The sequence below is a fragment of the Hirundo rustica genome, chromosome 12 (assembly GCF_015227805.2).
Source record: "Hirundo rustica isolate bHirRus1 chromosome 12, bHirRus1.pri.v3, whole genome shotgun sequence".
In the NCBI taxonomy this organism is placed as follows: Eukaryota; Metazoa; Chordata; class Aves; order Passeriformes; family Hirundinidae; genus Hirundo; species Hirundo rustica.
The window spans coordinates 15923919-15937954 of record NC_053461.1 but is presented as its reverse complement, the minus strand read 5'-3'; the positions used below and the strand labels follow the sequence as shown (position 1 = coordinate 15937954).

The 14036-nt window shown below is 45.8% G+C and overlaps 1 long non-coding RNA gene across 1 annotated transcript; it reads left to right on the top strand.

Moving 5' to 3' along the window:
- The first annotated feature begins 256 nt into the window (after positions 1 to 256).
- On the top strand, positions 257 to 4842 carry LOC120758298 (uncharacterized). Its single transcript, XR_005702846.2, has 3 exons — positions 257 to 313; positions 2541 to 2663; positions 4149 to 4842. It is a non-coding gene; the product is annotated as an uncharacterized LOC120758298 (long non-coding RNA).
- Positions 4843 to 14036: the final 9194 nt, after the last annotated feature.

The following is a 14036-nucleotide window of genomic DNA, read 5'->3' as shown; positions in this document are numbered from 1 at the left end:
AACATACATAATGTGGATAAAATTCTGTCCATCTGCAAAAGAAGGTCCCTTTGCAATTCTTAAAATTATGGAGAACTGGAACACCAAGCTTTCACAGGAAATAGACCTGGTCATTCCTCTGGGTGATGCTGGAGACAAATCAGTCTGCCTGCAGGCTGGTGTGCTACGTAGGATAACATCACCACAGATTCTTGTCAAGGTACTTAACCTGGAGGAGTAAATAACTAACCTCCCAAATCTACTTGTAATTCCTAATAGCAATGGAACAAAAGAATTCATCTGATGAAGCTGCGAAACTTCCAGGTGTGAGAAGGTAGGTGTATACCAAATGGAAATAATGGAAATAATTTTTAAAAACTTCTGTCATCCAAAAAAAATGTCAAGGGCAGATTGGAGCATGCAGCACATTCTTCCTGCTCTTGCTTTTCTGTACTTTCTCTGTGGGTATTAACCTGCTGGATAATGTATATTGTGGCAGTGGGGACTAAAGGACTTTGTGGGGACTCTTCCAGTTCTTCCAAATGGCAGTAGAAATTCACGACATTTGATATGATGAGGGCTTTGGGAAGGGTTTTGGCATGAAACAGTTATCTGAGTTGTGAATTTAGGTAAGGAAGTAAATCCCACCCTAAAGAAATATGCCTGAAGTGGATCAGAGTCTGGACTTGCCTGATATCCACTAGAAAAATATTCTATACTTATTGATAAAACCCACCTTATTCTCGTCACAGCTCCCCTAGGTGCTTTATACTGAGCTTTAAGACCTCTCAAAGGCTCACAGATGCCATGGGGGTTCATGGGTGAGAATTCAGACTTTGATGTGGTTGGAACTTGAGACACTAATTGCTTTGAAAAATAGAACTAGGAGCCTTAAGCTGGCATCAGATACTGGCTGGGAGCCACGGGAAAGACTCGAGCACAAACCAGATATGCCCTTGGCATAAGCCACGAAATAAGCAGTTGTTCCCGGTTCCCAACCAGCTGGAGCTGGTGTACAGTTTCCACACTGAGTTTCAAAACACATTGAGTTATTATAATCCAGCCCAGAGGTGACAAATTCATGGCTTACTGATGCCACCTAAGCAGCCAGACTTTGCAAGGTGTCAGACCCAAGGCACAGCCCTGACAAATGCGAGCAGCGTGCTTTTCCGCAGAGGGGCAGATGATGTTTCCACGAGCTGTTAGAAGAAATCCTTCCCCTCATCCTGCATTTTGGCTGTGCTCAGATTCATTCACTTCAGCCTCCTTGGATGCAGTTCAAGCCATCTGCTCCTCTCCAAGAGCTGTGTTCCTGGAGGTGCTCTGGCGTGCTGTGAGTGTCAGCGGTGGTGGCACCCGTGGAGAGTGAGGACACTGTCATCTGCAGGCTGCTGGTAACAAAGCCTGCAGCCCCTTCTCCATCTCTCCCAATCATCCTTCCTAATTAAAGAGAGGAAAAAGGGTGAAGTGGGTGTCTATGGGCTGTTCAAGGGTGGGAGAACAGAGCCTGCCTCCACAATTAGTTCTGCTGGACACCAGTGGCAGCAGCGATGTTGGGGTTGAACTGTCCACTTCTGGTGGTATTGCTATTAACAGTTTCTTCAATTTTTGTATCAAAGGCTCCTAATCTAGGAGTGGAAGGGAGGTGGTGACAGCAAGAACTGAGTGTCAGCAGAGCTCTGTGCTGCTTCAGGGGCTGGATCCCTGCTCTGTGCAGGATGTTGGCCAAAGTGAGACAGCTGGCAGGGAGCAGGGAGGTGTCAAGAGGAAGACACATGTCAGAATCTTCAAGGTCAAGGATCAGCTTTTGAAAAGGTTGAAGAAATTACTTATCATTGAAAGAAGGACTTTGAAGACTTGATTTCTTGAATAATTGTTTTGAATCTTGGCTTTTTTTTTTTTTTTTTTTTTTGGAAAAAAAAATTAACTTTGCTGGAGCACAGAAACACAGACATTGGTTTGGTTGTAGGTGAAAGTTTCTTTTCCAGGGAGAGCCATGTGTACTTGATTAATAAGGTGACACTTCTCCACAACTTTTTGTTTTGATGGTTTACAGATTCATGGAGTCACCTTCTTGGTAGGGATAAAAGAAATAGGCAGAGTGAGGGCATGTAAATAGTAGAAGAAAATGCATAAGGACTTTTTTTTTCTGACTAGTTTGCTCACTTAGGACGAGTTGAGGCTTCTTTAAAAGGCAAAGCAGTTTCAGTTGTCAGCCGTGCTGGTGTGTGGTTTAACCTCTGATCTCTGCTCTCTCATTAGCTGGTAATAATTCCAGCAGAGTCTGAGATTCCCAGTGCTTCCAGAATACAGGATTTCAGATTTTGTATTGAAAATATGATGCAAAATGCATTCACCTCATAAGAAAATCCAGATAATAACATGATAGCTGAAGGTCTTCACATAAAGTTTCCATGTGGTGGTAGGCAGCTGATCTATAATTCTGTTGAGAGAGTTAGATGTCTTTCATTTTGGAGGAGAACATGCTGCTGATCATCTTATTTCCTTGCTGCATGGGTTTTCTTCATGTATTTATTTTTAATTCTGATTATTCAATGCAGGAATGCTTTCTGTATCTGAAACTGAGGAACAGCTAACCCCTTCTCTTCATTTGTCTGGAATGTACTGAAATATATCCTAGAGTGTGGAATGTATCCTAGAGTTTTGGATGAGAAGGAGCAAAGGTGAGAGAGGTGTCTTTTCAAGAGTCTATAGCATCGAGGCACGTCTCAGTGAGACAGCCAGGGCTAAACACAGCAGCCAAATTGAAATCCTGCCTAGTCTGACTTGTTTTATTGGCATCTGGTCTTGCAGTCACCTGACAGTGTCAGGCTTTCCCCCTTTCTGTTCTGTTTTAAGCAACAGTCTTCAGAACCGATTCAACAAATGGTGAAGTTGGAAGAAATATTTTTTGCAACTTGAGATGGTTTAGGGCACTGCTATCACAGCAGCTTCAGACTGGTGGTTTCTGTTTCCTGAGCCCTTGTGGGATTGATTTCTCTCTGCTCTAGTGGACTCTGCAAGATTTGCATTCGTTCCTCAGCTGGCTGCAACTGGTTTAACAAACTAAAGTAGACCTCAAAGAATTTGATGTTCTTGTAAGGTGACAGAGTCAAATGCTCAAAGTCCTTCCTTCCACAGATGTCACCAAGGCCAGAGCCATGGGTAGAAGGGGATGGACCGCTGTGGTTAGGAAAGCCAAGCACTGAGCAAAGCCCCACCCCTTGCTAAATTAGGAAGTGTTGGTAGTAAATGCAAATGCACCCTGCTCAGTGCTTAGATCTACCAGCGCTTCTCTGTGTATTGCCCAAGTGTCAGTCAGAGTGAGACGCAATAGCAGGCTTCCAAGTTAAAAATTCAATGTTTTTTAAAATATGTAAAGCATAAATTAACACATATAATGAAAAGCTGGATGATTTTTTTTTTAACGCTTAGAACTGCTGCTCAGAATGTTTCTTGGTTTTGTCAGATTGGAGAGGCATCAAATTGTTTTATTCATTATTTGTCCCCGTAGATTACTTTCCGACTTCATGTGTTTTGCACTGTGTAGTTTGGAATATTTTCAGATTGAAAAGTGCAGACAAAGAGACTCCCAGCTTGTTTTGACAGTGTCTTGTGTGTTTTGTGCACCAGTTTAGGGCAAACACCACCCCTTGACACCCCCTCAAGAATAATGATCTTTGATTTCATTCACTCCATGGACCTAGAATTGATACAAAAACCTGTGCAAGGACTAAACCATGTGAATAATTAAAAAATTGTGTCTAAATACAAATGCAGCAGGGTTCACCCCAGAAACTCTCAAAAGAGCTTAAAGAAGACATTTCATGAATATTTTAAGAAGATATGGTTCTCTGTTGGGATTGGGGGAATGGGCTGGTAACCTTTTCTGTCCCCTTGTGGATCTGTCTTCCATAATTATCTAATTCACTGCTCAAATTTATTTCCAAATAAGGAAGGATTGTTTTTAGATGGGAAGCTTAGTAACACTGCTGCTTACTCGGTCAGAGAAGCGAGAAGAGAGGAAAAAGAACATGTCTAGTGCCAGAGGTTTCCCAGGAGTTTCAGTCAGACCTGGGTTCGGCTCAGCGTGGAGAGGGATCAGCAGGACACGAGGCTGAGCTGGATTTATGGGTGTAGTTATCCAACAGTAGCTTTTGCCTCTCCAGGTCAGCCCACCCGAAGTGCGTGTACACAGTGATCTCATAGAGGAACAAGCCATAAAACCATGAAATGTACAGCAGACTGAGGAGATGTCAAGTGGATTATTACTTTGACAGACTCAGGAGACCAAAGCACAGGTGCAGCCTAACAGCAGCTGATAAAGCAAGTGCTGACTGCTTAGTGAGAGTTCCCAAAGCCTGGAACTGCTCATGCTCCAACCAGACCATGCGCTGGGCAGGAGCTGCTCCTTCCAAGGAAAAGGATAGGCTAAAACCCTCCTGGATGGTGGATAACCCTGCTAATCCAAACACTCTTTCCATCCTTGAGAAGCTGTGTGATTTCCACCAGAGCTGCTTAATTCCTGGTATGACTGAGCATTCCCAATGGAGATTTGGAAGGGCTGAGGACAGCATCCCGTATGACAGCAGCCTTTGTGGACCTTACCCATCAGAAATGGAAAACCTGTGCTCCTGTGAGCACAGAGAGGACTGGGGAGAGAGAAAGGTGCCGTGGTTTTTTTGGTTTGTTTGTTTCTATCAGTAGGGATAAAGGAGTTGGTGTGTTACATGTGCAGCACCACCCTGGCACCTGCTGCCAGAGGAAGGTGATGTCTGCTGAGCCCATTCCTGCACACGTTTTTCCTACTTCCCCTTGTAGGAGCTGGTTGAATTTGTCAAATAAAGGAGCAAGACACTGAGAGATGATTTTTCTGTCTTCAATTGTTCCTAGGTGTAGGCTTTACCAGCGGTAACTGTACCATGTACCTCACTGACTAATTTGATGGAACGAGCTTTGTGAAAACAGACGAAACTATTTTCCATTCACTTCGGGAAGGGATAATTAGGTGGGAACAGAACAGACAGGAACGAGTCACAAGTACTGCGCTATCAGACACTGCCTTTGATCACCGTGTTACTCCCGGATTTGCAGCCACAAATTAGGGTGCTCTATTTGCAGTGGATGGGGCTTCAAGCACCTTGTGCTCAAAGCTGCATTTTTCCTTGATTTCCTCTTCAAATACCTTTTTCTCATGCAGAAATTTTCAGGCTACCCTAGACTCAGAGAAGCTGTGCTATCTCCGAAAGGTGTTCACAGGGGAAAAGGCAACTTTCCCAGTCTCCAGGAGCATAAAGATTGCCTTCAGTGAGTTTGAACTAAAAAGTTGGTTCTCATTTCTGTTTCTTTGAGGTGCTTTCTCAGAACTGAAATTAATTATTTAACCCTCTGTTCTTTGAGCCCTGTCTCTGCTCTGTATATTAAGTTTCTTTTCTGCATGGCTGGGACTGTGAAGGCTGTGTGGCTCCTGAAGGTCTAATAAAAGCAGAAAATGTCATTTAGCAAATTCACTCAGTGGCCAGGGCTGTAAGTTGTGAGATTCAGCTGGGAGTCCTGGACAGACTCACAGACCTGTCTCATGTGTTTTGCTCTCTTCCCTCTCCAAATCCTCAATCAATGGCATAAGGAAAACCTTCATTTCTGTCCTTCAGGTGTATCTTTAGGTTTGTCCTCAGGGGAAGGTCTTGATGACAAACGCAGTGAGTCCAATAATGGAGTGAAAAACAACAACTTCCTTTTGTAATGTGTGTGAGTTAGAAAGGAGGAAGGTGATGGAGGAACTCTGGGGCTGCTTTATCCTATTGCTTTTGAAACTGTGAAGGAAAACTCTGTTAAGCCTGAGTCTGCCAGGTTTGGCAGACAGATCCTCTGTTATCGAGTCTCTTGAAACTAAAAGTGATGCCTTGGTTCCCTGCTGAGGGCCCTGGAGGGAAACGAAGCCACTGGAAGGCTCTCAAAAAAACCCACAGTGTGGCTGCTACAGGGTGAAAGTCCCCACAGCCTTTGAGAGAAAGCTCAAATAAATGCTTGAAAAGAAATTTTAAAGGGAATCAAAGGCCAGGAGGCCTTCAAGTATTAGCAGAGATGGAGGAGAACACTTGTAATGCTTTGTCATCTAACATATGGAAAATTTCCCTCTGGGACCAGTGTAGGGGAGGCTGGGTTTGAAGTACAGGGCTCAGCTCAAGCTGTTGGCATTTCCCCTTCAGTTCTGGGTGAGTGTGGTGATGTCCTCTGTCACTGGCAGGTGGGCCAGTCAAAAGGATGACTTTCATGTTTCCTCCAGAAAAATACTGACCTACGTGCCCCAAGCACAGGTCATTTCTACTGCCAGTTCTCACCTGGGGAGTGAAGACTCTCCAAAATATTAATTTGTTTTGAAACAGGGAATATTTTCTGTCCAAACACCTGGGCTCTGCTTTTTATAAAAACGAAATCCAGGCACTCAGGCCTTAGCAACACAAAAAATATCCCCTCTAGGTAGAGGTGTGATAGAGTTCTTCATGGAATTTGTCATTTCGCATTATCGCTGTAAAACAAGGAGACAGATTGCATCGAAAACCGCGGGGAGATGCTGATGGAAGCAATTTGTGCTGTGGGAAAGTGAGATCTGTCTGATGGAAGAGGGAGGGCTGGAGCAGCGGGGGTGAAGGGCACAGCAGCTGCAGGGCTTCCCCTTGGTCAGGTGTCCCCCCAGGAGAGCTGCTGCGGGGAGCAGCGGGGCAGCTCCATGTCCGTGGTGCTTTCCATGTGTGAACCCCAGCCCTGGAGCTCTCAGCTCCCTGCTGGGTAACACAGAAAGCTTCATGTGCCCACTGGCCACGGGGTTTTTCACGAGCCCCACACCTTCCTGTGCCTCACCTCGCTTAGCTGTCCTCAAGCCAGCGCTTCCCTGGATGGGCAGATCCCTGGATAGGAACAGGGCATAAGGCAGCAGGTTGACTTTGTATCATTCTCCGTTCTTTTAGCCTCATTCCCATGACAGAGAGGCTGAGAGGCTTATAAATTCTGATTTATAGCTGTAGGCAGTTCATGAAGGGGAAATTGGGACTGGGGAGGGCTTGAAATTTGCATATCTACCACACCCACTGCTCTTTAATTTGCATTCTGTTTGCATATATCATGGTTAGATAACACCCATGCAGTACTTCTAAGGGGTAAGGACTGTATCAGTTTGTCTGTGATTTATATATTTTCTGCTTTAAGTGTAATTTTACAGAGTAGTTTGGAGAGCATGCAGTATGAACTTAAATTTAAGTTCACAAAAATGATCAGATGACATTTATCAGCCATAAATATAGAGTTCTCTTTGAAAATAATGTTGTTTTCATAAAGATCTTAGGTTAACAACACTGCAGTCTGCTGGTTAACTGCTGAAGAACCCTGATCCAATACAATAGCAAATTTTCCCATACTTTGGGATTGCAGGGGCATCTGTTCTGAACTGGGTGGGAACTCAGAACTTGTGTCTGTTCAGTGGTGTGTGATTCCTTCAACTTTAGGGACTTTAGTGAGTTTGAATAGTGTTTTAAAGCATGTTCCTTCCTTTTTTGCATAACATAAATGATTTTCCAGGATGAGTGACAGTGTCTGTCCTTCCCAGAATGGTAAATGGCTGTAACATTATTAGATAATTGCAACTAGTGTTTTGTGTGGGAAGAGAGAGGCGAAAGTTATTTCAAGATGCTTTTCATATTTTCATATATATATATATATTTTTTTTACCATGAACTTGTCACCAGTTCAAATGTAGGAAGTAAAACCACCTGACACTCTTTGCTTTATGCCTGTCCCAATGGCACAGGAATTGCAGCATCCTGTTTTAAATCTGTTTTCCTCTTTTAGTTTTGCAGCTGTTCTTCAGCACAAAGACTGTTTCTGCAGAGCTTTTTCTGCAATTTAAGGAGTGGAGAGGTGCCACGCTCCTCTCATTGCATTTCCCTTGCCTGGGAGGTCTTGGAAATTCCTCTGATCCCATCCCTGGAAAAACTTGCTTCTTCAGAGATCTGTCCCACATGTTTCTCTGCATTTTTAGGCACCTACTCATCTTTTAGCTGTAAGTACATCCTTGGCCATGCATTAAACCCCTTGGATTTCCACGTGCTGCCGCCTCCTTGGCTGCACACCTTCAGGGATCTCACCCTGTAAACCACCCTCTCTGCTCCTTTTCATGAAGGGCAGGTGTTCCCTGGCAGCCCAGCCATAAACCTGCTCTGAGGCAGAGAATATTTCTCGGTGGCAGCACAGAGCTCCTTTTGTGTCCCTTTGGTGGCAGTGGCCTCTAACCCGCAGCGCTGCCTAACGCAGAGCCCCTGCCCCTCGCTGTGTGTCGGGCTGCCCACAGGCTGCCTGCAGGGCTCGAGTTTGCCTTGAAGGATCTCTCAGCTGAGAAATAACAACGTGTCACTCCGGCAACCTGAGCTTAAATTGGTTTGAGTCGGTAAGAAATGCTCTTGGTTTCTCTCTAACCTCCCCGGCACGGGCAAGAATTCAGCTCTGAATGTGCAGCCTGTTATTACTGTGGGCTTTTGACACATGGATGTGAAACCTCCTCTTAACCTGGCTGAGCCTTGCCAGCGTGATGGACGCCAGGAAGGTCTGCTCTGTTTTGATCAGCACCAATGTGCTTGGGGGCTGGGCCGCCTCTGTCACTGTCTGAGTGCCCCAGCAGCGCCTCGGGAGCCAGGGAGGGATCTCACCCATCTCTCATCTTGTCCCTAACCTCAGGCCCTTGCACAAACTTTATCTGGAGGGGAGACTGGAGGTGAGCTGTTGCACAAGTTGCAGACACTGTATTTAGCAAAATGGACCGAGTGTGGGTTTGTGTACTTGAGATCCAAGCATTTTTCTTAGAGCTTTATATACTTGTTGTTGGTTTAGAGCATTCGAAAGCGATTTGGATTTCTTCTGCTTCTTGATCTTCCTCATAGTCTTCCAGCTTTGCTGCTTTGTTTGTGTGCTCACATGTGGCATCCAAACCAGTGCACTTGCTGCTTCCCTTTGTCCAGGCTGCTCTGATGGCCTCCAGCCCCTCTGCAAATTACAGAGGGGTGTCAGCCTCCCGTCTTGCCTTGTCTTGATGGGAAAACACGTATGCTCATGTGAGCTCAGAACAAATCCTTTAAGTCTATCATCTGTGTTTGCACTCAAATGACTCATTTTAAATTTGAGATGTGAACTATCAGAGCTGTGGAAGAATACAGGCATGGGTTTGCTTGGTGGACTGTTAAATAGGATTTCTGAGTAAAGCATCAGCGATTTAGGAGCTCAAGAACCCCTTTAGAGATCTGAGCCCTCGGAAATAACTGTATGGAATGTACTGAACACAGAGGCACAGCACTGAAGGCATCACCCTGTGCCTTTCTACCCTGTCACCTGCTGGCTGTGGTGTTTCCAAGCTTGCTCAGGTGTTGCTACAACCTTAAAACCCCCCGTGTTTACCTGCAGGCGTCCTTGGTGCCAGCAGCAGCTGCCTGGCCTGAGGTGCTCCTGAGCGCTCAGCGATGGCGTGGAGCTGCTTTCTGCCTCCAGCTGCCCTCCCACAGGGCTGAGGCTGTGGCTGCATGTGCGTGGCAGCGAGTGAGGCTCAGAGAGCAGCCTGAAAACCAGTCTGAGTGTCTGCTGAGCAAAGGGAGCGTGCCACGAGCACCAGCCCTTCCACGGGCTGAATGAGATAGAGCAAGACACCAGGTCAAGGAAGGATGTGTTCAGCAGAGGGGGAAGTGGGAAAGAAATCCATAAATATTCAATGAAGGAAGCGGGAAAACACATTCTGATTACAACTCTGGCTCTAATGTATGCAAATGTAACAGTTTCCACTCCTACTAAGGAATCATGTATTACATACATTACATGAGGTAGTACTGTGTAGAAGCACAGTTTATGACTCCTAGGAGAAGAAAATCATAATTCACTGCCATTAACAAAAATAATAGTGCTTTCACCCAGAGGAGCTTTCCTTCCAAAGCCTGTAGAGATTCTATCTAACCTAATTTAAGCAATGTCATGAGTTGGAACAGATCGCTATCAAGTCTGTCATGCTTGTCATAACATGGCACTTGAATCGAAGACATCCTTTCCCAGGAGAAATCCCTGTGAAGGAACTGTATTATTTAATGGAGTTTAAGATTCCTTTTAACTTTCAGAGCTTGTTTGCTTGAAAATTGTTCCAATAAAACTCAACCGTTAGCCAGGTTTCATTTAAAGAGAAATGGGTTTGCACGTCCACGATTATGGGCTCCTGTCCCTCAAAGTTGTAATTAACTGGAGGTGCAAAGGGGAAGCTGCTGAAGAGGAGCAGAGCACACACCACGTGCTTTGCAGCTGGCATTTCTTTTTGTAGGGACAAGGTTTTCTGGAGCCTGTGAATGGGCACCAGCCTTTCTGGGAAGAGACACTCCCTGGTGACAGCCACCTGTCTCTGTCACACCTTCCCTCATCCTTCCTGCATTTTATGGGAGCTGCTAATTAGCTTTCAGTTTTTAGTGTGTAACGAGGCAGAAACCCTAGGAGGGAAACGAGGCTGTGGTCTCGCCCCCCCCAAAAAACACGGGGAGTCAAACAGCATCTTAATGAGTTTAAATCCTCGGATGGTCGCAGCCCCGCGACTTCTCATTTAATTTCTGATTTAAAGCAGCAACAGTGGCTGTTGGGAGGTGTGGAAGTTCACATCCTCTGCTCCAGTGCTGCTCCCACTGCCAGCTTTTCCACCCCCATTTGCTCCTGGTGTGCCTGGCGCTGGTGCCCAGGGAGGCAGATTTTGGGCACAGCTCCGCGCTCGCTTCATTAGGAGCACGTGTGGGCTGTCCTCATTTAGTGAGGCTGCTCAGGAACCTCCTGTTTGCAGAAACTTTGGCAGCTTGTCACAGCGTGTCAAGATCTGCTCGTCTCCCCAGATAGCAGAGTTAATGCATAATGCAATAAATAGAGACGGGGAGAATTGCGTTCCCTGCATTTAGCAGATTTCAGGCTGTGTGAGAGAGGAGTTAAACTAATGCCTTCCTGTCAAGCTCTCAAAGCATTTAATCATCTTTTTTTTTGTGTTTACTTTCTGCACTCCCCACATATTTATTTGTTTATTTATACAAAATCTTTTGGGTTTTACCTCTATCTGTTAAAAGTGAGTCGATAACTATTTTTTTTTCTTTTTGGATGCTTTAGGAGATGTCGGGGAATACTTGAAAAAGAAATATATTGGGAGAGGCATGAGAAAGGTGTTTAAGGAACTGAAAGCATAGGGAAAGAGAATAATTCTTTTCTCCCCTGGCTGCCCTGCCTGTTCTGAAACTTCTGTGACCGGGCCACTTGGTGGCCTTTGGAAACTTTTGGTGTCTGATGCTGAAGCTGTGTTCAAAGCAAAGCCTGCCCAGCCCTGTGTGAGGCACAGGGCTGATCAAACCCCACTGAAGTCAATGAAAAGGCTTTCACGGAAGGCAGTGGGCTTTGGCTCAGATGCTAAAAGCATTATCATCACTCTCTGGCTGATCCTCTTGATACCGGTTCTCTCATCAAACCCTCTGACAGAAAAGGAGAGAAAATCCAGTCCCTGCTGGTTAAACCAGCAGCTAAACAGAGAGTTTTGACAGATCTAAACCACCCCTACGGTGAAATCAGAGTTTTTCAGCACAGAGGTACAAATCCACGAGTGTTAGAAGCTACACCAATCTTCAAAGCATCTGTACCCCGCCAAACTCTTAAGGTGCAGCTTTTTCGTGACCAGAAGAGCAGTAAATGCTGCAGGGTATTGCTTTGCATCCTGCCCAGCCTGGGGGCATGGGGCTCTCCCTTGGGGACTGTGGGGATGTGCCATGATCCCAGGAACAGAGCTGGAGGGGGGAGGCTGAAAGATGGGGAGCTAGTGGGGGATATCAGCTTGGGATAGAGGAGACCGAGAGCTGGTGAGCCATAGCCAGGGAGAGGCAGGGAAACAGAGCTCAGAGCCCAAAAGGAAGAGATGTTTAATGAATATTTAGGAAAAAAAACCCAAAAACATGATTAATCAGGACTGGCCTTCTTTCTAGTGCGGGGATCTCAGTACTAAATGAAAGTGTAGCAGGGGGAACTTGAATCTTGACTATTTGTTCCTGTTCTTCCTGCAAAGACAGTTCACAGCTTCAGTCACCAGTAACAGAGGGCCCACAGTCAGGTGGTGGATGCAGGGACACATTTTTAAGCAGCTTCTAACTCAAACAAGAAGACAGAGCTAAAAGACCCTCCTGATTCAATCAAACATCTCCTTCCAGCCAGCGAGAGTAACAGGCGGTGGTGGACTGCTGGTCTGAGTGGATTAATAACCTGCTTTATGTTATCAGCCGAGTTTCATCTAGAAATAAATCCTGTCTGATCTCTGGCAACATGACACAAGATTGTTCCAGCAAGTGCAGAGCTTGGGATTTGTGCATTGAAGCTGGAGGTGAGCAGGGCTTGGGGGAAGAAGATTGGGCAAGGATCTGTGCCAGGGGGGCTGCACTGGCCCAGGGTTTTGGGAGCAGAGAGGGAGAGGATTGCAAAGGTGCCCCATGCTCCTGACCTGCAGAATCCAGCACAGGACACGTCCCTGGGAATACTGGCCCTGAAAAGTCTTATGAGCAGCATCTGAGTGAGCTGGGGGTGTTAACCCTGGAGAAAGGCAGACTCAGGGAGGATCTTCTCACTCCCCAGCAGATCATTGTAGCAGGGTGGGGGGCAGCATCCTCTCCCAGGAGTAATAGGATGAGAAGAAATGGCCTCAAGTTGTGGCAGAGGAGATTGAGATTGGGTATTAGGAAACATTTCTTCACTGAGAGGGTGGACAGTGTGGTGAGGTGTGTGGGAAGTTGGACTGAGGGACCGTGGTGGAAAGAAGTGTGGGAGAGGATTTTGTCTGAGAGGAAAGCAGTTGTATCCTACCCCTCTACCAGAATTGTGCCACAAGGCTCAATTTCCATGATTCTTCCCGTAGGAAATCCTGCACGGTGTTTTAATTAGCAATTGAAAGACATTTTAAGAAGCTTGATGTTTCTTACTCCTTACTCAAGCTTTACTTATCCACTAGACACACACCTCACATACTTTTGTTCTTGGTCTGCATTTGCGTTTTCTGTTGTTTGCTTTTTGCTTTGTTTTATTTTTTCTCTTCTGCTTTGAAACAAAGAAATATAGAGGAAAAATTTAAATTTTCTGCTTAAAGAACACTTGGCTTTCTTTCCAGCTAATTTTTGTATTACCCTTTCTCTGTGTTTGTAGTGCAGTGGTGCCTGGTTCTGGGGTTTAAACCTTGTGTGACTCCCAGGCAGAGCTTTTTGAGATCCTGCAGCGATGGCAGACATGGTCCATGCTGGTGGCTTTCCACAGGATTTTTGGCCACCTCTGAGAACAAGCAGCAGGACTTGGTGTGCTAAACCCATCCTGGACTTGTATGAAAAGATTTGCTTCCCAACTGGCAGGACCACTGAGGTGAGAAACAGCCCCTAGACTGCAAACCAGCCTTTTAATTTACTTTTAATCCCCCATCCCCAAAACAATACGAAACAAACATGTTTAATAATACCATCCTTTTTCCTGATTTAAAAAAAAAAAGGATTTTTCCTCTTTGGAACATTTCTCCTTTTCACAGCAAGTTGCTCTCTGGTTTGGAAATGCTTTCACAGATGTCAGTTAAAATGTCAAAGGCTTCTGATCCAACCTGTGCTCTCCCAAAGACACCTGTGTTTATTTTTACCCTGTCTCTTGCCTCGCTTCCTTTTGTCTGTTGAGCCCTCCAGCAGAAGCTGTCCTCCAGCCCTCTGTCTTTTGGTTTCTCTGTCTTTTGGTGATTCTGCTGGATGGTGTTTTTGGCTGTCAGGGCTGTGGCTGCCTCAGAAGCTGCCTGTGCAGAGCTGTGGGTGATGCTGGAGCTGCTCAGACCCGATGTCATCCCTCAGCCCTGCAGCAGGAGGAACACTGCTCCATCCAAGGTGGAAAAGGAGGGGATTGTGTCGTGGGAGACCATGGGGATGGGGGCAGGATGGGCAGGATAAAAACAGGGATGAAAACATGAATGGGTGCCCCAGCCCAGCTTTGGGGGCCCTGGTGACAGT